Raw genomic sequence first — 27,107 nt, 5'->3', positions numbered from 1 at the left:
TGAAAGTGAAGTTAATCAACCAGGTATGCAAATCTTTGAGAGAGAGAATATGAGTGAGTGTGTGTAAATACGCACATAAATGCTATAGATTAAAATATGACTGAGCTCTACCCATTTAGGCACCAGAGTGTCTGACAGAGAATGGAAAACTGAATCTGCAGACAGGGTCATGTCTGTGCCTTTTATAAGCTAAAGCCTGCCCTGTCTGTACAGAATAGATTTTCACATAAGAAATCAAAACAGGCAAAAACAAAAACAAACAAAAAGCAACATTTGCCAACAGCGGCCCTAGAAAAAAATAAAATCTAAATAATGTGTCAGTAGCTAAAAATATTTTTTCAACCTTTCCAAGAGAAGTTTAGGAATATGTCACGTATGTACTTGAACTGTTTGTTCTTGAGCTGGCTTTAAGAATGTAAGCACAGCTAAATGTCCCAGCTTCAGGCCCTAGAGAATGCTCACTCTCTTTTGTAATGAAAACATGAAAAACCATGGGCAATCTTCACATGCCCCTCCAAAAATGACACATTTTATGTTTTTTATCAGTGATTCTAAGTGCTTGAGATAAAAGTTAGCTAAGGATGGGTGGACGTTTTGAAGTAACCTAGGGGAATTCATTTAAACGTAATAAATAAAGCATTTCGTGTACATTTTCAAGTGTTCACCTTTTCCATGTAACATGATCTTAAACACAGAAGCCAGAAAGCATCATTTGACTTAATTATGTATTAATTAAAACTAAAATTCTTACTAAGTAAGTTATATGATAAGTAAGCTAAGTAAGCCAGAATTAATATAATACTAAGAACTTCAAATACCATTTAATTTTAACTACTTAGAGTCAAGATTATTTTCTAAACACAAAAACATGTTTCTCATTTTCTCTAAAATTTAGGTGTGTTGGGGCACCTGGGTGGCTCAGTGGGTTAAAGCTTCTGCCTTTGGCTCAAGTCATGATCCCAGAGTCCTGGGATCAAGTCCCGCATCGGGCTCTCTGCTCAGCAGGGACCCTGTTTCCTCCTCTCTCTCTGCCTGTCTCTCTGCCTACTTGTGATCTCTGTCAAATAAATAAATAAATAAATCTAAAAAAAAAAAAGTTAGGTGTATTAATTACTAAAATTATAGTAAGAAAATTAAAATTCACTTACAAATCCAGTTTAAAAGCGAATTAATACATATATAAAAATACCTAAACTACAATTTTATTGGATTAAAAATACGTAGATTATAATGACAATAACATTAAACATTTCTAACCCTAGAAATGATGTCATGATTTCAGGCCACGCCAAAATATCATTAAGGTTTTTGATATAGAAATCAATAAAAAATAGATTCAAACTCTTTTTTTATTTTTTTAATTATTTTACAAACATATAATGTATTTTTATCCCCATGGGTACAAGTCTGTGAAGCGCCAGGTTTACACACTTCACAGCACTCACCATAGCACATACCCTCCCCAATGACCAATCCCCCTCTCCTTACCCTCCTCCCCTCAGCAGCCCTCAGTTTGTTTTGTGACATTAAGAGTCATTTATGGTTTGTCACCCTCCTGATCTCATCTTGTTTCATTTACTCATTTCCTACCCTCCAAGCCCCCACGTTGCATCTCCACTTCCTCAAATCAGGGAGATAATATGATAGTTGTCTTTCTCTGCTTGACTTATCTCGCTAAGCATGATACGCTCTAGTTCCATCCATGTTGTCACAAATGGCAAGATTTCTTTTGATGGCTGCATAGTATTCCATTGTGTATATATACCACATCTTCTTGATCCATTCATCTGTTGATGGACATCTAGGTTCTTTCCATAGTTTGGCTATTGTGGACATTGCTGCTATAAACATTCGGGTGCATGTGTCCCTTTGGATCACTACATTTGTATCTTTAGGGTAAATACCCAATAGGGCAATTGCTGGGTCATAGGGCAGTTCTATTTTCAACATTTTGAGGAACCTCCATGCTGTTTTCCAGAGTGGTTGCACCAGCTTGCATTCCCACCAACAGTGTAGGAGGGTTCCCCTTTCTCCGCATCCTTGTCAGCATCTGTCATTTCCTGACTTGTTAATATTAGCCATTCTGACTGGTGAGAGGTGATATCTCATTGTGGTTTTGATTTGTATTTCCCTGATGCTGAGTGATGTGAAACACTTTTTTATGTGTCTATTGGCCATCTGGATGTCTTCTTTGCAGAAATGTCTGTTCATGTCTTCTGCCCATTTCTTGATTGGATTATTTGTTCTTTGGGTGTTGAGTTGGCTAAGCTCTTTATAGATTTTGGACACTAGCCCTTTATCTGATATGTCCTTTGCAAATATCTTCTCCCATTCTATCAGTTGTCTTTTGGTTTTGTTAACTGCTTCTTTTGTTGTGCAAAAGCTTTTGATCTTGATGAAATCCCAATAGTTCATTTTTGCCCTTGCTTCCCTTGCCTTTGGCGATGTTTCTAGAAAGAAGTTGCTCTGGCTGAGGTCAAAGAGGTTGCTGCCTATGTTCTCCTCAAGGATTTTGATGGATTCCTTTCTCACATTGAGGTCATCCATATTGAGCCTATATTTGTGTGTGGTGTAAGGAAATGGTCCAATTTCTGTTTTCTGCATGTGGCTGTCCAATTTTCCCAGCACCATTTATTGAAGAGGCTGTCTTTTTTCCATTGGACATTCTTTCCTGCTTTGTTGAAGATTAGTTGACCATAGAGTTGAGGGTCTATTTCTGGGCTCTCTATTCTGTTCCATTGATCTATGTGTCTGTTTTTGTGACAGTGCCATGCTATCTTCATGATGACAGCTTTGTAATAGAGCTTGAAGTCCAGAATTGTGATGCCACCAACTTTGGCTTTCTTTTTCAATATTCCTTTGGCTATTCGAGGTCTTTTATGGTTCCATATAAATTTTAGGATTATTTGATCCATTTCTTTGAAAAAAATGGATGGTATTTTGGTAGGGATTGCATTAAATGTGTAGATGGCTTTAGGTAGCATAGATATTTTCACAATATTTGTTCTTCCAATCCAGAAGCATGGAACATTTTTTCATTTCTTTGTGTCTTCCTCAATTTCTTTCATGAGTACTTTATAGTTTTCTGAGTATAGATTCTTTGCCTCTTTACTGCTAGGTATCTTATAGTTTTGGGTGCAATTGTAAATGGGATTGACTCCTTAATTTCTCTTTCTTCTGTCTTGTTGTTGGTGTAGAGAAATGCAACTGATTTCTGTGCATTGATTTTATATTCTGACACTTTACTAAATTCCTGTACACGTTCTAGCTGTTTGGAGTGGAATCTTTTGGGCTTTCCACAAATAGTGTCATATAATCTGCAAAGACTGATAGTTTGACTACTTCTTTGCCAATTTGGATGCCTTTAATTTCCTTTTGTTGTCTGATTGCTGAGGCTAGAACTTCTAGTACTATGTTGAATAGCAGTGGTGATAATGGACATCCCTGCTGTGTTCCTGACCTTAGTGGAAAAGCTTTCAGTTTTTCTCCGTTGAGAATGATATTTGCAGTGGGTTTTTCATAGATGGCTTTGATAATATTGAGGTATGTGCCCTCTGTCCCTACACTTTGAAGAGTTTTGATCAGGAAGGGATGCTGTACTTTGTCAAATGCTTTCTCAGCATCTATTGAGAGTATCATATGGTTCTTGTTCTTTCTTTTATTAATGTGTTGTATCACATTGATTGATTTGCAGATGTTGGACCAACCTTGCAGCCCTGGAATAAATCCCACTTGGTTGTGGTGAATAATCCTTTTAATGTACTGTTGAATCCTATTGGTTCGTATTTTGGTGAGAATTTTCGCATCTGTGTTCATCAAGGATATTGGTCTATAGTTCTCTTTTTTGATGGGATCCTTGTCTGGTTTTGGGATCTAGGTGATGCTGGCCTCATAAAAGGAGTTTGTAAGTTTTCCTTCCATTTCTATTTTTTGGAACAGTTTCAGGAGAAAAGGAACTAGTTCTTCTTTAAATGTTTGGTAGAATTTCCCCAGGAAGCCATGTGGCCCTGGGCTTTTGTTTGTTTGGAGATTTTTGATGACTGTTTCAATCTCCTTACTGGTTATGGGTCTGTTCAGGTTTTCTATACCTTCCTGGTTATGTTGTGGTAGTTTATATGTCTCTAGGAATGCATCCATTTCTTCCAGATTGTAAAATTTGTTGGCGTAGAGTTGCGCATAGTGTGCTCTTATAGTTGTTTGTATTTCTTTGGTGTTGGTTGTGATCTCTCCTCTTTCATTCATGACTTTATTTATTTGGTTCCTTTCTCTTTTCTTTTTGATAAGTCTAGCCAGGGGTTTATAAATCTTATTAATTCTTTCAAACAACCAGCTTCTAGTTTCATTGATTTGTTCTATTGTTTTTCTTGGTTTCTATTTAATTGATTTCTGCTCTGATCTTTGATTTCTCTTCTACTGCTGGGTTTAGGCTTTCTTTTTTGTTCTTTCTCCAGCTTTTTTAGGTGTGGGGTTAGGTTGTGTATTTGAGACCTTTCTTGTTTCTTGAGAAAGGCTTGTACTGCTATATATTTTCCTCTCAGGATGCCTTTGCTGTGTTCCACAGATTTTGAACCGTTGTGTTTTCATTATAATTTGTTTCCATAAAGTTTTTCTTCTTTAATTTCCTGGTTGACCCATTTATTCTTTAGAAGGATGCTGTTTAGTTTCCATGTATTTGGGTTCTTTCCAAATTTCCTCTTGTGATTGTGTTCTAGCTTCAGAGCACTGTGGTCTGAAAATATGCAGGGAATAATTCCAATTTTTTGATACCAGTTGAGACCTGTTTTGTGGCCCAGGATGTGATCTATTCTGGAGAATGTTCCAGAATAGAGAAGATATGTGTATTCTGTTGCTTTGGGATGAAATGTTCTGAATATATCTGTGATGACCATCTGGTCCAGTGTGTCATTTAAAGCCTTGATTTCCTTGTTGATCTTTTGCTTGGATGATCTGTCCATTTCAGTGAGGGGAGTATTAAAGTCCCCTGCTATTATTGTATTATTGTTGATGTGTTTCTTTGATTTTGCTAATAATTGGTTTATATAGTTGGCTGCTCCCATGTTAGGGACATAGAAATTATCAATTGTTAGATCTTCTTGTTGGACAGACCCTTTGAGTATGATATAGTGTCCTTCCTCATCTCTTATTATAGTCTTTGGCTTAAAATCTAATTTATCTGATATAAGGATTGCCACCCCAGCTTTCTTCTGATGTCCATTAGCATGGTACATTGTTTTCCGTCCCCTCACTTTAAATCTGGAGGTGTCTTCAGGTCTAAACTGAGTTTCTTGTAGGCAACTTATAGATGGTTTTGTTTTTTTTATCCATACCCTGTGTCTTTTGACTGGGGCATCTAGCCCATTAACAATCAGGGTAACTATTGAGAGATACGAATTTAGTGCCATTGTATTGCCTGTAAGGTGACTGTTACTGTATATTGTCTCTGTTCCTTTCTGATCTACTACTTTTAGGCTCTCTCTTTGTTTAGCGAGACCCTTTCAATATTTCCTGTAGAGCTGGTTTGGTGTTTGCAAATTCTTTCAGTTTTTATTTGTCCTGGAAGCTTTTTATCTCCCCTTCTATTTTCAATGATAGCCTAGCTGGATATAGTATTCTTGGCTGCATGTTTTTCTCATTTAGTGCTCTGAATGTATCATTCCAGTTCTTTCTGGACTGCCAGGCCTCTGTGGTTGTCTGCTGCCAATCTAATATTTTTACCATTGTATGTTACAGACTTCTTTTCCCAGGCTGCTTTCAGGATTTTCTCTTTGTCGCTAAGACTTGTAAATTTTACTATTAGGTGATGGGGTGTGGACCTATTCTTGTTGATTTTGAGGGGGGTTCTCTGCACCTCATGAATTCTGATGCTTATTCCCTTTGCCATATTTGTGAAATTCTCTCCAATAATTCTCTCCAATATATTTTCTGCTCCCCTCTCTCTTTCTTCTTCATCTGGAATCCCAATTATTCTAATGTTGTTTCGTCTTATGGTGTCACTTATCTCTCGAATTCTTCCCTCATGGTCCAGTAGCTGTTTGTCCCTCTTTTGCTCAGCTACTTTATTCTCTGTCATTTGGTCTTCTATATCACTAATTCTTTCTTCTGCCTCATTTATCCTAGCAGTGAGAGCCTCCATTTTTTATTGCACCTCATTAATAGCTTTTTTGATTTCAACTTGGTTAGATTTTAGTTCTTTTATTTCTCCAGAAAGGGCTTTTATCTCTCCAGAGAGGGTTTCTCTAATATCTTCCATGCCTTTTTTGAGCCCAGCTAGAACCTTGAGAATCATCATTCTGAACCCTAGATCCGACATATTACTAATGTCTGTATTGATTAGGTCCCTCTTGTTCTTTTTTTTTTTTTTAAAGATTTTATTTATTTATTTGACAGACAGAGATCACACGCAGGCAAAGAGACAGGCAGAGAAAGAGGAGGATGCAGGCTCCCTTCTGAGCAGAGAGCCTGATGTGGGGCTTGATGCCAGGATGCTGGGATCATGACCTGGGCCAAAGGCAGAGGCTTTAACCCACCGAGTCACCCAGGTGCCCCTCTTGTTCTTTTTTTTTTTTTTTTTTTTTTTTTTGTGAGTTTTGTGCCTTGTCATTTTGTCTAGATAAGAGTATATGAAGGAGCAAATAAAAAATAAAAGGCTAACAAAGACCCTAGGAAAATGCACTTTAACTAAATCAGAAGAGACCCCAAATTGTGGGGGCGGAGGGAGAGAAAGGGGATAAAAAGAAGTTAAAAAAAATTTAAAAAAAGAAAACAAATAAAGAAAAAATATAAAAAAGAAAAAAAAAATATATATATATATCAGACTGGTGACTAGAATAGGGTCACCCACTTAATTTTGGGAGTATTTTGGTCTCTTAGAAGAAACTACCTCCCAAAATTTTAAAATGAAAAATGTATATAAGGGTAAACACAATGAAGGGATGGAATATGCCTATAAAGATGAAAAAAAATTTTTTTTTAATTTCTAAAAATGAGTTGATAAAGTAAGTTGGTTGGGATAATAAAGAAAAAGAAAGTGGAGAGAACTTGCTCAGGCTCAGGCTCAGGCTGAAGACTAGAACAAGCCCGGAGCTAGTTTTAGGATATATTTTGATCTATTAGAGGAAGTTGTACGCAAATTCTTTAGAAGAAAATACTCTATGTGTATACAAAAAATAAGGTTAGATACAATGAAAGATAAAATATGCCTATAATAATGAAGGTTCAAAAAAGATTATTATTATTTATTTTTTTATGAAAGGTATTGTTAAGATAAACTAGTTAGGAAACGTTAAAAAAGGGTAAAAGTTAAAAAAAATTTAGCAGAAGAAAAAAATAAAATTAAAAAAATTAAATTAACTATAAGACTAAAGAATCATGGGGAGAAAGCCATGAGTTCCGTGCTTTGCTTTCTCCTCCTCTGGAATTCCGCTGCTCTCCTTGGTAAGTAAACTTGGTCTTAACTGGATTTCTTTTTGATTTTTGAGGGGAGGGGTCTGTTGTAGTGATTCTCAAGGATCTCTGCCCCAGAGGAATTGCACTGCCCTTACCAGGGGCTGGGCTAAGTAATCCACTCGGGTTTGCTTTCAGGAGCTTTTGTTCCCTGAGAACTTTCTGTAGAGTTCTGGAGGACGGCAATGAAAATGGTGGCCTCCCAGTTTCCGGCCCAGAGGAGTGCTCAGGGTGCCACTCATCAGTGCACCCTCAGAGAAAACCGCTCAATCACTCCCGTCTCCCTGGCCTCCAGCTGCGCTCCAAGCTCACCCAGCCTGCGACTGGTTCAAGGTAACCCCAAGCTGAGAGTTTACTCCTCGACTCTGTCTCTGTAGCTGGCTTCCCCACTCTAATACCTGGAAGCTCTGCAACACTTAGACACCCCCGATCATTCTGTGACCCTGCAGGACCTGGGAACATGCTGACCCCACGTGGGCTTCACCCCGGTTTAGCCTCTGGAGTGATGTCCCTCAGTGGAATAGACTTTTAAAAGTCCTGAGTTAGTGCTCCATTGCTCCGCCGCTTGCTGGGAGCCAGCCCCTCCCCCCACGGTTTATCTTCCCATCACTTTGGATTCACTTCTCTGCCGGTCATACCTTTCAGAAGTGGTTGATTTTTCTGTTTTGCTGTTCTTCTCTTCTATCTCTTGTTGGATTTGTAGGTGTTTGCAATGGTTTGATAAGCTATCTAGCCAATTTCCTTCTACCTGATGTAGTCTCAGCCTCCTACTTCTCCACCATCTTGACTCCTCTTGACTCCTCTCCCATGTCAGGAAATTCAGGGTGGAGAATGCTTAAGATTCTTTCCCTCTTCTTCGGTCCCTTCCCCTCATGTTCTCTCTATCTAAAATAAATAAATAAATCTATAAAAAAGGATAATAACTCAGTCTAATACTGGGTATGTTAGTATATTCTGTACATTTGAAATAATTTTAAATTCATTTGAGAAATAATACAATAATAACTTCTTTAGTCAGTAATTAATATGACCCAGATCTATATATTATTTAGAAATATAATATGTTTGAACTTGCACCAAATTTGATTCCATTAAAATTAAAATCATCTGCTAAAGATGCAGATGATTCTCAACAATAGATATCTAACTATAAACATAATGGCTGTTGCATGATCCAGAATTTTATTGTGCCTTATCTTATGCATGAATATAGAGCCTAAGAAAGTTCAGATACCAACCATTCATGCATAATAATGAGAAGAAAAATACAGATTATTTCCATCAGCCTCCTGTCTCCATCATTATCCTCCCAAGCCTTACCTCTGACCTCTTTCCTTCTCACCTAATATTTGGGGACCATACCAAACTAGTGGACTAAATATTTCATAATTCTCAACAATTTCATTTGCTTTCATCTCTGCCTATAATCCCTTTTGCTCTTTACTCCTTATTATAATAATACCTTTTAGACCCCAATAGTCAAATATTTTGTGAAATTTTCTCTGAACTCACCCTGACACTTCTCCTTCCCATCCTAGCACTCTGAGACAACTTTTTTCCCTTTGGTCACATCACAAATTGCACACAGTAATTATCACTTTGTATTATATGTTGATTTTGCCTGTTTGCCTATTACTTTAGCTTTTTGAGAGCAAGGGCTTTTTCAATCCTGTATACCTGGTACTTGCAGGTAGTATATGGCACAAGGAAGGAACTCAGTTATTAAATGACAGATTTTTTTCACTAGTTGAGGAAAACTTCTTGGACAACTTCTTTAATCACAGCAATCTAACAGAGAAATTAAGAAAGCAAAGATCATATTGCTCTTATGGTAGATATGAGTTCCCATGATGATGTTCTAGAAGTTCAAAAGATTTAACTTATTATTACTCCTTCTTCATTAAGATTTGCTTTTTAACCAAATTCCACATTGCCCTGTTTTTCTCTGATAAGGGAAAAAAGCCAAATGGGGGAAAATTCTTCTCTTAATGATAACCTTTCTGCATTTCTCTCATAGTGAATTTTTTTTTTCTAAATATCTTTTAGGGGTGCATTGGTGGCTCAGTCATTGAGCACCTGCCTTCAGCTCAGGCCATGATCTCAGGACCCTGGGATCGAGCCCAGGGTTGGGCTCCCTGGTCAGTGGGAGTCTGCTTCTCCCTCTCCATCAGCCCCTACGCCCTGTTCATGTGCTCTCTCTCTCTCTCTCTCAAACAAATGAATAAGAATCTTTTAAAAAATAAAAAAAAATAAACAACTTTTAATCCAGTATTCCTTCTTTCCCTCCCCCTCCCTTCTCTTCCTTCTTCTCCCTCTTCTTCATTTTCCTTCTCCTCCTTCTTCATTCCAACCAGCAAAGTCTCCTTGTGTGTGCTAGAATATTTGCCATTTGCCTCTACAGATCTACTCCACTTTTCTCTATCTACTATGCCCCTGAAAGTATCTCCATTGTTAACTTTGTCCACTACCATGGAGCCCCAAACAATATCATGTCCAAAAAAGAGACACATTTTAAAGTGAAGGAAATGGGACAATGGACTCAGTGACACATTTCACTGGCCTTAGCACATGCCTATAACCCAAGAGCTACTGCCTTAATGCAAAAATGCCATGACCAACTAAGGACACAATTAACCCATCAAATGAAAAACAACAGTTTGCAAGGTTGAAGTTTTATCCTGCAGGACAGATTATAGGATTTAAACCTGCACTTCATATACAGAGCCATCACTCCCATAACCAGAATATATGGGAAACAATTAAAATACAGAGTTAAGAATAAACTTTTTTGCTATTATCAAAGTTACTCACTGAAAATGATTTTATTTCCAGTCCCTAAACTTAGGTTAAATGGGTTTGGAGTTGCAGTCTTTTTTTTTTTTTTTTTTTTCCTTTTTCCCCTACAGAAAGAGAATGAGTGAGTGGGAAGGCAGGATGGCAGGGCAGAGGGAACGGGAGAGAGAATCTTAAGCAGGCTCCACGCCCAGGGCAGAGCCCAACTCAGGGCTTGATATAATGACATTGATTGAGATCATGACCTGAGCTGAAATCAAGAATCAGATGATCAACTGACTGAGTAGCCAGAGGCCCCTGAACTTATATTCTTTAAGAAAGAAATGCTTCAATTAGGAAATACAGTCATTGTCTATTTAATTGGAAGCTGCAACTTCCTATTAGCCATTCAGGGCTTCCCAAAATACTGAGCCCATAGAAAGAGAAGTAACTACTGAAGCAAGTAAGCCTAATCATCAAGGTGCAACTGAATTCCTGCTACATGGTCGAGACAGAAAGGTCTATGTGTGGAACACAGGAGTTGTGTTTGGGTGCTTCTTGATACTTCATTTCCCAAGATCCTTGATCAATGGAAACTACATCGACACCATAACAACAGAACAGTATGGACCCAGATGATGCCGGATCATCTCACCAGCTAAAGAATTCCATATAGGTATGGAGGCTGGCAGAAGTAGGGCAAACAAACAAATCAAACACCAAACAAAAATGAACTGAGTAGCGAAGAAAGGAGGCTATAATTACCAAATTGCGTCCATATCTAGCATCAGAAATGCAAACACAGCAGTAAAATGTTATCTAAATTATTAATTTTTTGCTTCCCTTTCTTCCTCACTTTCCTGCTTTATATGGGCATGCTTGTGGTCCTCCTGTTTTAAGATTCAAGTGGGTAGATCACTAAACTGCCATCAACATGCTGATGGGGATTTGCGTGGTCCCTCTGTTGAGCACATAATATTTCATCTGGGCAAAGAGTGGATGAAGAAGGATGAGCCCTGCTGGATATTTCCCATTTGTTTGTCCAAACCACTCCCCATATTTTTCTATCCTTTGTGTTTTTTGGAGGTTGACCTATATAAGAGATATCAATGAACGCTCTCACTTTCTAACTATCAATTAGTTTCAGCTCATGGGCATCACCAGATCAGAGGAAGGGGGAAGAGGAGTGAGAGGAAGTATTTATTTCATTTCCTTCATGTGGGTTGACTCAGTCCTTCTATCAATGGCCACAGATCCTATAAGACAATCTTTTCATCATTCTTCTGAGTTCTAGTAACTACTCTTTCCTTTGCCACTTGAGGGCTCCTTAATTAAGGCTTAGTATGTAAACTTATTATCATTTTTAGTAGTCCCAGGGTATCATTCCACCTTAAACTGGTTTCCTTAAACTTGGTTCAATCTCCCACTTTCCTAAACTCCCTTTGATTATAGGATCTTCTTGCCAAAACAATAGACTGATATACTCTATGTCAACATTGAAAAATTGTCTGTATCCAAAACATATTTGCAAAATACACCATTTTCTTTTATAACATAACATACTGTAAAAATCTTTTTTCAATATACTATTTAAATTAGAATAAACATAAACTAAAGAAATAATAAAACTATAAGAGTGATAAAAGTGAAAACAATGTCAGACTTAAGCAGAAATGAAATGTCAACAAAAGTTTACAAGACAATAGAGAAATAGAGTTGAATAGAAATATAATCTAGATCAAAGAAATCACACCTTAATATAGGCATGGGTGAAGATTACAGGTGAGTGGAATTGTTCTCAGTAGTGAAAAAATAAAATGAAGAGGTTTTAAATCTGGAGTTATGAATTACAGAGAACAAGAGATACCTCTAGGTGATCTTGCCAGAATTTGATAAAGCCCATGGAGCAAGGCTGCTGAGTCATTCAGCCACCATCCTTCTCTCCGTAAGTGCAGAGTAGCTAGCTAAGGTCTCTTCCCAGCTAAGGATCTCACCTTCAGTATGAGCAGATGATTGTCCTGGATGGTCACACAATGGCAGTTGTGGTGGTTGATAGGAGAGGCAGAAAACAGGAGAAGTGGCTCTGAATATGTTCAATGGAGTTGGGTGTGGAGCTTAGGGAAGGAGGAGCTGTTCTACCCAGAACAAAATAAACCAAAGTGCTTCACCCCCAGAGTAAAGTCCTCTACCCTATGGTCATTGCTAGTCTTCCTACTCTAAAGAACAGCTTTAATCTAAAGAGAGACTTGCCTGGCAACTGGACTGTCTCACTGTTAGGCTTCTCCCCACACAGGAAGGCGCTTTTAGGGCAACAGATTTACAAACTACAGAGTACACCCTGCTGGCAAAGAGAGTCATCAGTTTAGCAGCTAATTCACAAGTATTAGTGATACCTGAGATTCACCAGTGGTAAAAATCTCATCAGAGTAAAACAACTGATCACAGAAGAAATAGAGAAATGCAAAAAATAGAAATATCTTTTTAAAATCCTTCTTAGTTAAAAAAGAATTCAATAAATGATAGATGATGGATAGACAGATGACGATAGATGAATAGATAGATAGATAGATAGATAGATAAAATCCATGTTAGTAACATCAGAGAAATTTGGAGGATGTTTCATGCCTAAAATAAAAACAAGCTGCCCTAAAATAGAAAAATAAGCAAACAAAGAATAAGGAACTAGAAAGCTTTGGAATTTGAAAACTTTGGAACTTGAAAGCATGGCTGCCAAAATTAATTGAACAGGATCAAGAAGAATATTTAATAAAATGGGAAATCCTGGGTTAGTAATCTAGAAGAGAAGTATATCTTCCAGAATATTAAGTTTAAAAAACCAAGAAATAGAAAGTGTTAGTTATCAATTATATCCAAATGTTCCAGACCTTTAGAGAACCAGAAAAAAAGAAGATGGATCATTAGTAGGTATAAATTGCCACAGAGATAATGTAACACAAATCTCTAAGCAAAGGACATATCAAAGAACTTCACAAATTACAGGAAAAATGAGAAAAGGTAAATACCAAAGACAAGAGTTGTGAAATTTCAGAATTCTTCGCATAAGAAGACAATCATAAAACATATTCCAATGGGACCAAAAGTAATCTTCAGGAAAGAGAGGATGAGAAATGAGAATGGCATCAGACTTCCCATTAGTACCATTATATGTCAGGGAAAAAAAGAGCTCAATATCCATGAGAAATGTTTCATCTAAAAATCTATGTATAAGAAAAATTTTGACTAAATATAAAAAGAAAGTTAAAAAGAAAACATCTTTTGCTGCCAGTTCCTGGTGTCCATGAATCTTTTTTGAAAACAATGAAAAACATTTTTAAAATTTACATTTGTAATCCAGAAAACTAAAAAAGGAAGCAAGAAAGAAATCATGGATTTGAGAGAATGATCCAAACTGAAAAGTGACATGAAAAGAAATCAGTTATTTGAACAGGAAGTGATATGGTACCAAAAATTTCTTCAGGAAGAAAATGACTCATTTCCCAAGTTGTGTGATTCAGAATGACCTGTCAGTTGTAATAAGGATGCATATCTCTTCATTCAATAACAACAAAGTCAATGAAAGATTCAGGGGGAAAAAAAAAACAAGTTTTGCAAGAATTGCAGGGTCTCAACAGGAATATTTGTTCTAGCCAGCCGATTGAGTGAATGAAAAGGTCCACTTGGCATTTAATCACAATATTCAGAGCACAAACTGGGAGCCTAATGCTACATTCAGGTGTTTCCTATATGCTTAATAAATGAATTCTCATAATAGTCTTGAAGGGAACATTACAGCCATGTAATAAATGTACAGGTAACAAAATTGACTTTTGAAGCATTTGAATTCTTTGCCCAATATCTTCCAGGAAACAGTGAAGAAATAAGATCTGTACCCAGAGGCAGGATGAAAAAATCTGTGGCATAGTGAGATTGAAGACATGAAATCTAAATATAATTTGGATACTGGTTTGTCAGGATAGTAAAAGGATTTCTTATTCAAATGAAAAGTTGGATTAGGAAATTGATGTATTTTCTCATTCACTTATTCAACAAATATTTATCAAACCAATATTATGGGTCAGGTAATGTAGTTAGAATATGAAGAAAAATAAAATATCTCAGCATTCAAGAGGCATAGAGTTGAGTAGATTAATAATCAAAGATTGAGGCATTCTCACACCGAATTTTTAAGTGAGATCTCTTCTTTGCCAATTACAGCTTGGATTTTTGAGCTGTTGATCATAGTAATCTCATATCAGCCTTCCAAATTAAAATATTGTAAACAAAGGCAAGAATATTAATTGTTTGGACTCTCAAACATGAATCAAGATGGCTGAGATTATTAATGTTCTCCATACTTTAAAATGGTGCTTTCAGATTTTTCATATTCTATAAAACACTTGAGAAAAGGGACAGTTGAAAGAGGCAAGGACCCACAGGACTAAAGAAATTCATATGGTTATGAAGATGGGAAGGGAAAGACGTCCTTGAAAATTTCATGCCAATTATGGTTTTATAGAGGGAGGAGAAATTGGAAACCATCATTTGTTGTGATACTCACAAACTCAACCTATAAATCCCCAAGAGGATTTTAGTGTGTAATCTTTGAAAAAGAATGAAGTTCCCAGTTCTATAATATGTTATTGAGGCATTTAAAAATTAATGGATATTGTATGACTCAACCTTGTCTGGTAATACTAGTCAGTATAAAAACTGACATGGATTTTACTGTAGACACATTAATTCCCAGGAGTGACATGCTTGCAAATAGAAACTCTTTCAGTTAATTAATTTCCCTGAATCGTGGGACTTAAGAGACTCAATAAGCGTGAACAGGAAAAACACTTAAATCAGTAAAATATTAACCACTGTGTTAGTGAGACCAGGAACGACAACTTTAAAAAATGTTTTATGCTTCATTAATCTGGTTTGTTTTGTTTTTTTTTTTTTTTTTTTTTTTTTTTATCAACATAGGTTTAGTAACCAGTTGAAAACCTTCATCACATTCTGGAAATTCAAATTCTAAATACTCAAAACATGCTCTTCTTTTTCCCAATATATATTCTTTTAAAAAGAATAAATGTAACATAGAAGAAAGTAAATCCACTTAAATGGAAAATTTGTCATTGAAATGGCAGTTACCTTTGTGTTTTGTTTACTGTGAAGTTCCTCCTTTCATGATTTAATTGATTGTATAAAGGACTATGACAAAGATTGAAAATGAGTCCATCAACATGTCCATGTTCCCCCTAACTTATAAAAGAATTTTTCGTGAAACAACAGTGTGTTTAACTTAAGCATCTAAAAATGATGACTCACTAAGCTTTAAATTGAAAGAAAAAAATTATTATTTCCTGAACCAAATATTTCAAAGGGGTCACCCCAATTTAGCCTACCAGCTAGATGTTACTATTATTCTCTTATTCTCATGGTGGCAATGAGGAGACTGAGGCTTAGGAGAAGCTTTATTTGCCAAGGCTACCTACTAGCAAGAGAGGAAATCAGAAGTTCGCCTTTCAGGCAGTCAGATACCAGAAACTGAGCTTTTCAATACCATAGGACACTGAGATATGTTCCTGTGCCACAAACAAGCGGTGGTAACTATGATGTAGCAAAACTGCTGCATGGGCCAATGGTGCATTCTTAACACACACAAACACACAGAAAATTACTAAAAGACTAGACAGCAGGGCGCCTGGGTGACTCAGTCGTTTAAGCATCTGCTTTCAGCTCAGTTCATAATCCAGGAGTCCTGGGATCTAGTTCAGCATGGGGTTCCCTGCTCAGTGGGGAGTCTGATTCTCCCTCTGCCCTCACCCTGGTCATGCTCTAGCTTTCTCTCTCTCTCTCTCTCTCTCTCAAATAAATAAATAAATAAATAAAGACTTAAAAAAAAAAAAAAAAGACTAGATGCCAAAATAGTAATCATTATTATAATTTGGATGGTGAGACTCTAGGTTACTGTTTTTATTTTTTTGTTTTTTGCTTTTCTATACATTTCCAACTTCCCATAATATTTACTCTAATAGGGATTTTATTTAACTTATCAGACATATTGAAAGATTAATCATTCCTTATAATATTAATAATAATATGCTTTGGATATAATCTTATGATGATATCAATATATTATTACAATAATAAAGAAAAAGTTTTTTTAAATTTGATCCAGTAAATCTAAGTTTAATGACTCTGATGGAGATATGAGGGCCACTAAGGAATATTCTAGTCTGAAAGTATTTTTCCCCATCTGTCAGTTGTGTCCTTACTCTAGGGAATATTATTACTCAACTACAGCTTCAATTACTACTTGACTAGGTGGCAAAGTGGCATTTCCAAACAGCATCTAATTGCCTTGATATTTAGATAAGATCCATTATTTAGTCTACTGCTTGACAGAATAATATTGACACATATGAGCTAAGTATAGCTATCTACATCTGAAAAGGAATATCTAAAATATTAAGTATGTATCCTTGGAAAATGACATTGCATTTTCATATATATATATATATATATTAATTCAGTAGAAGCTCTCCTAGTAGAACTCAATGTAATCAATTTGGTTACTTCTATCTATTCCCCCTATAAGACATCTTGAGCTACTTTGTTGCACACTATTTCCCTATTCATTTTACTTTAGCTCCCAAGTCAATTACACTTTCCTCAAATCTGCTTATTTTATTTATTCCTGTTATTTTAACCATACATGTTAATTTATATACACAGATTCAATATAATTATAAAAATGTCATTTCAGTGAAAACAATTTCAAAACAGTCAAAACATTTTAAAATATTAAGATGCATACATCATGAAACAATTGGCTTCTCTCCATTTATGACATTTTTAGCATCTAAAATATTCCAAACAGCATGACTTTGATTACTGTGATACGGCATATACTATGACTGGCCACCACATCAAATTCTAAGCAAACTCAATTCAGAAACAGTCTCTAGGTTTTTAGTCATTTTGTGATTGAGAGTGTCTTTTAACTGAAATGGTTACCACACATGTTAGTGATTCTCAAGAAGTATTAGTTATGTGAGTCAATTTTTATCCTTTTTTAAACAGTACTCTTAGCGAAAATTAATACACTGTGAATGTCACCAGGAACATAGGAGAAACGTTAGCATACATGTTTTCTCCACACCCCTCACCCACTCTCTCTTGAAAATAATTAAAAGTAAGTAGCTACACTCGGGGCTGCAGGGAAAAATATCATAGGTTGCTTAATTATACATAAGAACAACTGTTGTGAGTAGCTAAATGGGCATAAAACCTTTCCTGTTTCAAATGGATAATGGAAGATAAAAATGAGAAGAAAATAATTGAAAGACTTTGGGGGAAAAAATACAAAGTAGTCTACAAATAGCTAAGAAAGGGTTGATCAAAACAAAAGAGCATGTCTGCACAAATGCTGGAGGAAAGTGTTGAGAAAGAACCGTGTCCCATATGCTAGACTGCTTTCACACCGTAAATCTGAAAGTCCTTGGTATAGAGTAAGTGTGCTCTGAGATGCCAAAGGAGTGCATTAAGATATCTTGGCTCTAATTGGGGCCTCTGTAAATATCAGCACATTTATCACGTTGCTCAGACGCCACACTACTTAAAACCCCAGCAAAGGATTTATCTCCTTTTGGTTTGTGTTTAGGGTCAAAAGCTTCCCCCAAAAATGTTTCCCCACATTTCAGGTCGCTCTCTATTTTACTCAGACTTAATCAACATGTGTCTTTTCTTCGGTCCCTCTCACAAAAACTAATTTAAATTATTAATGATTTATAAAAGGCAGAGTCCATTTACCCATGATCCATCCTGACATTCAAGGGTTGCTTAGGTAAAAGGATAACGAATAGACTGGAATATCTTCAAGAACGCATAAAAATGAGCCACTTTTTAAAGGACATTCAAGATTTCATTAGAAACATGACAAAATAAATAAGGGAAGGTATGGGGGTAGGTACCAAAAGAAAAAAAAAAATACATGTGGATTTGCCAATTTCATAGGAAAGTCACCAAACAGAGCATGTGATTAGGCGTCTGCGCAAAAGAAGTGTCGACACCACTTCCCTGAATAAGTACATTAATGTGATCATGGTGGTTAATAATGCTTTGTGTTGGTAAAAGCAGTTTCCTTTGGATATTTCAGTCATTGCTGAGATCATCACAATTAAAAACAATCAGTATGAATCATCATTATATATTAACTCACACTTAAGAGACGCAGTGCAATTTTTCAACTTGGAGGTTCCGCGCTGCTCCAACTGGAAGGAATGTGTGTGCTTTCATTTGAATACAAAAATTAAAGACAACGCCAGGAGAAGCCCCCCTGATTACCTGGGATTATTTAATTCTTTGTTACTTTCATTCTTCTTGTTCTTATTATTTGATTACCACTTGATTACATGGCCCCATGATTATTCTTGTAAGAATAACTTGAAGTAAATATTAGCTGACCTCAATGACCTTGAAAGTTTCTAAGAAAAATTTCCAAGCAAATTGAAATCTTCCTCAAGGCTTATGCTTCATTCAATAAAGCAGATACCACAAGTTATTAAAGGAAAGCAAAATAATTAAGAAAAATTTATTTTTTGTGTGAGGCAAGCTTATATACATACAACAAGGGTCAAAAACATCTAGAACAGGTTGTAATTAAATGAATAATGTAGTGCAGCCTATCCGAGTTCTAGAAATTCAACAAACGGAATACTTGATCACATCACCCATCTTCATATAGATGGGAAGTAGTATGTGCAAAGAAAATTCATAATGAAGAAAAAGGAAGAAGGGTCATGTGTTTAGTTATGAACTGATATGTACTAACATTGTCACATCATCAGTTCAGGGAAGTATGCATACATCTCAATTTTAAATTCCTTTTTCTTTATTATCTTAAAAATGCCACGAGTTGTCTTTACGGTGCTTGACAAAGAACAGGCAATAAATATTTGTTGAATAAAACAAGTATCTTTTTTTCACTCTTTTGAGAGAGGGAAAGGGAGAGGGATGGGCAGAGGGAGACCGAGAGAGAGAATCTGAAGCAGGCCCCACACCCAGCCCAGAGCCTGAATCAGGGTTGGATCGCACCATCCCAAGATCATGGCCTGAGCTGAAATCAAGAGTCAGCAGTTTAACCGACTGAGCCACCCAGGTGCCCCTGAAATGAATTTCTATAGTCAAACAATGTACACTAGGGATATGTTGCACACAGACTTTCATTACAGCAAACTGTCCGTATTGAGCTAATATTCAGGTCCGCTTCTGGCGTTGTCTCAGTAGGACACGGGTGTCCGGGACGTGTGTGTCCTCTAACCATCTGCACACACGGAGGCTTCTCTTTGCTGTGATGTTCTTGAACGCCTCTGGCCAAGGGGTGAGAGGGCTCAGTGCCGCTGCCTCCCTGCGCCCGGACACTGCCCTGGAGCAAAGCCTTAGTTTCCTTGAAGGGGACTGCCTGAAAGGGAGGGAGCAGAATTAGAAAGTAGCATTATTACCGTGGTCATGGTCGGTGTGCTTTCCTCAGTGAATCAGAGCACCGTCAGCTGAGCCCTCTTAGAAGATCTGTGGCAACCATTATCTTTGTTCTTTATTTATCATGCATTTAAAATGAGATGCAGAAACATTTAACATACTGTGTAAATACGGACCTTTTAAAATTAAAATGTTAATTGGAAATGCTTTCAATGCAGCAACAATCTTAGCTCTTTGTTAGTTCTTCTGTGTTGTCCTATGGAAGTTGCGCGGACACAGCCCATAACTGTTGATGTGTTTTGCGTATTTTCGATTTTTATAAAGATGGTAGTAAGTCAATAAAAAAAAAAATTCTCCTCATAGAAAATTCAGCTTTGCCTCAATTAATCGGCCATAATACTGGCTTAATCATACCCTGAGTCCTCTCCTTGTGATATTTTCTTTGCCTTGCAGAGGAAAAATCTGATTGATATCATTAAGAATAGTCCCTTCCATTGTGTATTATCTGATAAAAATGGGTTAGATTTGGATTTCATATAAACAGTGAATTATTATGCCCAAAGCAATATTTGAGACAAACTAAAAAAATACTCTTTGCTAATCTGAAATTTAAATTTAACTGTATTTTCATTGCTAAATCTGCTAACATTATTCAGGTTAATATTCAGACGATGTCCATAAGCATCGTGGTAATTAACAGAACCATAAAGCATTTATTCTGATGTATTCTGCATGAAGCAAGCAGGTAGAGTATTATGATTACGGTTTCACCCCTTTCACTCACTATAAACATATTTTAAATATGTTTTTTTTTTTACCATATTAATGTAAAGGTAATTTTTTTTTTTTTTTTCAAGAAAATAGACCCGGCTGAGGCTTATCCTCTCAGCGGGGATTAGAAACGGTAAATGCACGACGTCTCAAACTTCTTAAGGAGATATTACCATATGTTTAATCTCATGATCAAACTGAGAAGAAGGGAGAAAAATGTGGAAACTCTATGTGGGAGAAAAGAAGAGAGACGGGGAAGAAGCTTAATTACATAAACTTGTCATAGGGTTAATTAAACACACTCAGTACATCGTGATAGGTTTCAAAACTTCAGAACATTCCTGAGTGTTGCTAACTGAGACACAGCTCACTGATGAGCGGTTTTTCTGGCCCACTGCATGAGATATTCTTGAAAGAAAGTGTACAGCCAGAAAATTGTTACTCACGTGCTATGAGTAGGGCTTTATCCCACTAATGATAATTAACAGGGTCCTTTTTGCCTTACAATCTACAAGCATTTCTAACGCATCTCTGAAGTCCTTACACAGTGTAAACCTCCATTATTATAGTGGTGTGTGCTGGGGGAGGAGATATTTTGAATTTTATTTTTAAGCTGCCCTAGCACACACTGTTCTAAATCCATTGCCTCTACCCTTTAAATATAATGCAAATGCCTGAAAAAATACTCTGCATTTACTATGCATACTTGTATTATATAAATAACTCTTTATTGTGATTTTGACTTTCCCCAAGATGGGCTGTGTTTTGCATTTTCTCACAAAAGAAGATGGTAGGGAAAAGAAAAAAAAAATAACTTTAATTTATCCCCCTTTGCCTCCTATGCTTATTCCATTCTTATTATGAACATGACACAGTGTAATCATTTTCTGGAATGTTTTCATTTAGCAGAGTATTGTGCTGTGGACACTCTCGCATATTTCCAGGGCGTGTTTTCTGTCTCTGTTGCCTCCTCCCTTTAGCACGCTATGCAGATGGGCTGCTAGTAGTATTGTCTGACTAATTTTCAAGTCTACGTTTGGTTTTCAACTGCAAAATTGGAGCAGCATTTTAATAGCTTTTGATTTTAATTTTCATTTATGGATAAATTTTCATTTATGGATGAAGCCCAGAGACTTTTCTTCACTTATGTATTCACTTATGTGAAGTGTTAACCAATGTTTTAAAGCTTCAGACAAGTCAAATAAATGCCAATCTTTAATGTCAGTGGAGAGAAACTGTTGATTAGGGTATGCCTTCCTCAAGACACACCATCCTCACTGCTCTCTGAAAGAAACTCGATGGTATGTGCAGTATAATAAATCTTCTGGTATGTAATATTAACATAAAGTACGCATATGTTTGTTCCTTTACTCAACAATTACCAAGTACCCGCCATTTTCCAGGCCGATTTGTAGATGCTCACTCAGTCAATCAGCGAATCAATCAGACAAGAATTCCTCTTTTTGTGAAGCTTCCGTTCTAGCGGCCATGTATGTGCAATAAACACAAAGACACTGATAACCAAGAAATCAACCCTGGAAGCTGACGGCTTTCATCTCCGCCACTGAGCAGAGAGCCCAAAACAAAACTAAACCAAAGTATCTGCACATTTATTGAATTATCTGGTTTTGAAGAAATAATATCCTAATGCAATTATAAGCCTCAGCCTACTATTACCTTCTTTCATATTTACCTCATTGTCTTTTTGAAATACAGGGATTTCAGACAGTAGCATACCACTTGTTCTCTCAGTGTCTCAAGCATCTTACCAATAAAAACTAATTTCTAAAACACCTCTACCAAACATTTCAAAATATTATTATTCACGTTCCCGATGACTAATCTCATTCTTTTTTTTTTTTTTTTTTTTTTTTTTAGATTTTGTTTATTTATTTGACAGAGATCACATGTAGTCAGAGAGGCAGAAACGGGGAGGGAGGGAAGCAGGCTCTCTGCTGAGCAGAGAGCCCGAGGCGGGGCTCGATCCCGGGACCCTGAGATCATGACCTGAGCGGAAGGCAGAGGCTTTAACCCACTGAGCCACCCAGATGCCCCAACTTATCTCATTCTTAAACTGATACACATGTGAGTACTTCCCGGTCCTCTGGGAGTATAAGAAAACAAAATATACTCGTGTCAGGGAGAGACAGGGGCAAGGTGTCAGAGCTCTTAAACATACTGAGCCCAATTAAAGTGTTCTTTTACCGCGAGACAGAAGCATGCCTTTTGTGTAGTGTGATAACAGCAACACTAACTTGGTAGTAATCAGCATTTCCGGAAACACAACTCAGAGAAAATACATTAACAAATTCATCATCTTTTAAGAGAGAGGACAGCACAATTTTTCCATATTTATGGGAAATGACAATCAGGATGATGAAAGTGAGTATGATCACTTTGTGCAGAACATACACGGGAGAGAGTGAATATACTTTCATGAGCCTAAACATGGTTTTGGCCTGAGGAGCAGAACTCATTTAAATGAAAACCATTGTCATAGCTGTTTCCATACAAGTGTAGTATGTCCTGGCAGGTAGCCTGTAGTAACAGCGGTTGCCTAATTTAGTTACCATGAATTTTATTAATGAGAAATTCTGTCTAACATATGCTTTCACCAGCCCTGCTATGTATGAGCAAGTCTTTTAAACAAAGGCTTTATTGTTTCAATATTATCATTCAGTGGTTATTGTATCTGAATACGATATCAGCTGCTTTAAAATGTAATAGGCTCTTGTAAAATAATTGACTTGAGGTTTGGGGAGGTAAGAGTTGGAGGGGATGAAGGTCCACGGAGTGCATAATAGTGGAGACATCCTCCTTCGGGGACTAAAGATCTAGTGTTTCTAACAAAGGAGATATCTGTTAGCAAGATCGGAATAAAGAAAATAGAATATCATATATGACTGAAATTGCATTTTAGCAAGCCTAAGCACATCTATACAACATGCCCCCGCAAAAAGTGGACTTTCATAAAAATTATATTTAATGTAAGGAAGCAATTTTGATGCATTCCTTAGATTGGGATGCTGCCTGTATATACAGAGCTTTTATTAGCCATGCAAAGAACATAAGGATATATATATATTAAAAAAAATATGCACTTCAGTAATACAGAATGAGAACCAAGAATTTCTGTCAATACCAAGTATGAGGAAGGAAGTTGATCCAAACTTGAGAGGCTTTGAAACTGCATAGGAATTAGCTATTCAGGTTGATAGTTTCATTGTTCACTTACTAGACAGCCTTGAGAGTAATAATTAACAGCAAAGTCTATTTATAGAATTTTTTAAAACACGGTCATTCCTAAGAGCTCTGGGCTATTTATCGTACTGCTCTCGGAGTTGACAAGGTCATGCAGAATTCCCATGTGAAGACAGACTATAACCTCAAGGCCCAAATTCCCCAGGTTGAAGAGAAGGAACACTGGCGTGAGAAAGTGATAAAAGAGCAGCCTGGGCATTTTATCTTCCTCAGATCTTCCAAAACCTGCCTTTAAAGGCCTTCTTACCTACGTGCCATTCTGTCCCTCTTCCATTAACAGAATCGCTCCATTATCTCAACAGCTCCTAATAGGGTTCAGTGAATTTACCTCTGTGTTCTAAAAGGACACCAGACACTTACAAGGTGCTAATATACACTTACTAACCCATAACCTGGTCACACATAAACTTACTTAGAAAATTTACGGGGATTCTTTGCTTCATGTACCACTCCTCCAACCCACGTGACGCCCATCTACTACACTGTGAAAGCGTTTTCATTGTGTAATAATGAACATCTGTGACAGCATCTTTGCCAAAATAAATAAAATTAAGCCGATGATTCTGTGGGGTTATGCTAAACAATTTTTTTTAAACAGGTTCAGATTTCTTTCTAAGGGAGTACACAATGTCTCCATAAGCTGGTTCTTGTTTACTATTGTGTGTGTGAAAGAGAGAGAAGTGCAAACCTAAGGGAAAAAGAAAGACAGACAGGTCATAATTGTAGAGTCACCAAAACCTCGTTAACACAGATTTCTAAATGATTTTTTTTTTTTAATTTTAGAACGTTTCAAGCCAGGAAGAATTCTTTCTCAATAACAGATTTTCAATATTTTATTGTCTAAAATGTTTTTATTTCTGTCACTACGATGAAAGCCAGCCTGTTTTGGTGTAAGAAAATGCTGAAAGTGTTTTCTCCTCACTGTTATCAGTTTTGCTTCTGGCTATAGTAAAATCCTGTTATTCTTTCACAGTGTTTCTTTTCTGGATTTACATGTGCAGAACAAACTGCACAAACAGATCAAGAAAGGGCAGCAAAGGCTGACTCTTTCCATTGCATCACAGACATGAAACCAGATAGAAATGTTAACTAATCCATGATGGTTAAAAACTGTTTTGTCTAATAACCAGGTTTTTTTTTGGGGGGGGGGTTCCTTTATTCAAGAGTCATCTTTTCTTTCTTTCTTTACTTCCAAATTGTTTCTGCCCTTTGGCTTTAGAAATGTTTTTCATTGGCAGCCTGTAGATACAATTTTATTCCCTTAATGAATCAGGAAAGCATTGCCTTTAATGGAATCACTTATTCCATTAAAGGTAATGTTTTCATGTAATCTCTGATTTATTCAGGCTTGAGTCTCCCATCTTAATCGGTGTTTTCTTGTCTCCTGCCTGCTCTATGATGATTCTTTTCTTCCTCCCTTTCCTTAGGCCTTATCCTTATCCTTATAATTTCAATTGTTTTTTTCTCTTCTATGAGATCGCTTTTTCTTTCCTGATCTATATATAGTTGTTGTGGGTTTCCAAGTCCATTTTTGAGCCACAAGATATTATTTATTATTTATCTTATAAATAATATTATTATTATAAATAATTATCTATTATTTATCTTATAAATTAATATTCATTTAGATCCATTGTTCTCAACAGAGGCAATGTCACTCCACAAGGAACATTTGTGGTGTCTAGTGACATTATTGAGGGTCATCAGTGGGAGGCTGGGAGAGGTGAGAGATGCCGCCCAGCATTTGGTGGGTAGTACCCTAGGATGCTGCTGATTGTCTTACAATGAACAGGACAGTTCCTCACAACAAAGAATGTGTGGCTCAAAATGCCAATAACCCTGGCACTGAGAAACCCTGATACAGATTTGCGCCCATTTACCACTTTCTCTGCACTTCATTTTTCTTGCTTCTCACATTTTTCATCTGCTGAGCTCATGGTCCTTCAACTGAAATGAGGGTCTGCTGTTAACACACCCTTTCAGGATTTTTGTTTCAACTGGTTTTTTGGTTTCTCTTTGTCTTTTTCTCCTTCTCTCTCTCTCTCTCTTTCCCCCAACCTCATTTTTTTAATTAGTCCTTATTCTTGACATGTGTTTTGCAAAGTCTGGTATTCTAGAATGGAAGTTTTGATTGCATTACACTACAGCTGTTGAGAAATAATCAGACAGTCTAGCGGACACTCATCTGAAGGAAACAGTCCCTTTCGGAAGATCTTCCTTCCAGTCATTCATGCCCTACTATGTCACTGTGATGCGTCTCAGTGTGGATTTTTTTATTATTTACCCTGCTGAGAATTCACTTGAAATTTTGAATCTATGAATGGGTGTATTTCATCATTTCCGGGAAATCCTCAACTATAATATCTCTGAATTTTGTACCTATTCTGTTTTTCCCTTATTTTTCTAGAACTGCAGTTAAGCTTATGGGGTAACTTACTGACAACCGCCATGTCCCATAATCTCTTTTCCATATTTTCCATCTTTTGGCTCCATAAGTGTATCATTTTGAATAAATATTTCTGACTTCAATCCTAGATTATCAATGGTCTCTTCATGTATGTTATTCTGATATTCAACCCAACCACTGGGATTTTTATAATCCGTTCATTGATTTTTCATTTCCAGAAAGTCAACTTGATTTTTAAAAACTATGCTATGTTATATTTTATATTTCTCATTTCTTTCAGATTTTTTTATGTATTTATTTGACAGAGAGAGATCACAAGTAGGCAGAGAAGCAGGAGAGAGAGGGGGAAGCAGGCTCCCCGCTGAGCTGAGAGCCCAATTTGGGGCTCAACTCCAGAACCCTGAGATCATGACCTGAGCCAAAGGCAGAGGCCTAACTCATTGAGCCACCCAGATGCCCCCTTCTTTCAGATTTTAAAGCTAGTCTTTTATTATTTGGAAGCACTCTATTTGAAACCAATTTAATCTGTTTCTGCTGTTTTTTTCCTTGTTCTTGTTATTGTTGTTTGCTTTCTTTTTTCCCTCATGTTGAGGCTCATGTTGCTTTGTTTCATTGTGTACTTGGTTACATTAAAAGGGGACTATCAGGGGTACCTGGGTGACTCAGTGGGTTAAAGTCTCTGCCTTCAGCTTTTGTCATGATCCCAGGGTCCTGGGATGGAACCCCACATCAGGCTTTCTGCCTGCCTCTCTGTCCAGTTGTGATCTCTGTCTGTCAAATAAATAAATAAAATCTTTTAAAAAGCTATTAAATAAATAAATAAAATTTTAAAAGGGGGACTATCATTAAAAAATTCATAGTACTCCTTAAGGATCAGATGAAGTTACTCTGCTCAGGAGGATTTGGCTTTGTTTCTGGGGGTACTACCAGTCTAAGAATTCCTCATTTCAAGTTCAGGGTTGGAGGATACTGGGATACTCGA

The sequence above is a fragment of the Mustela putorius genome, unplaced genomic scaffold, assembly GCF_011764305.1.
Source record: "Mustela putorius furo isolate JIRA1106 unplaced genomic scaffold, ASM1176430v1.1 tig00000832_pilon_pilon_pilon, whole genome shotgun sequence".
NCBI lineage: Eukaryota > Metazoa > Chordata > Mammalia > Carnivora > Mustelidae > Mustela > Mustela putorius.
Note: the sequence above shows the minus strand (reverse complement) of the source record.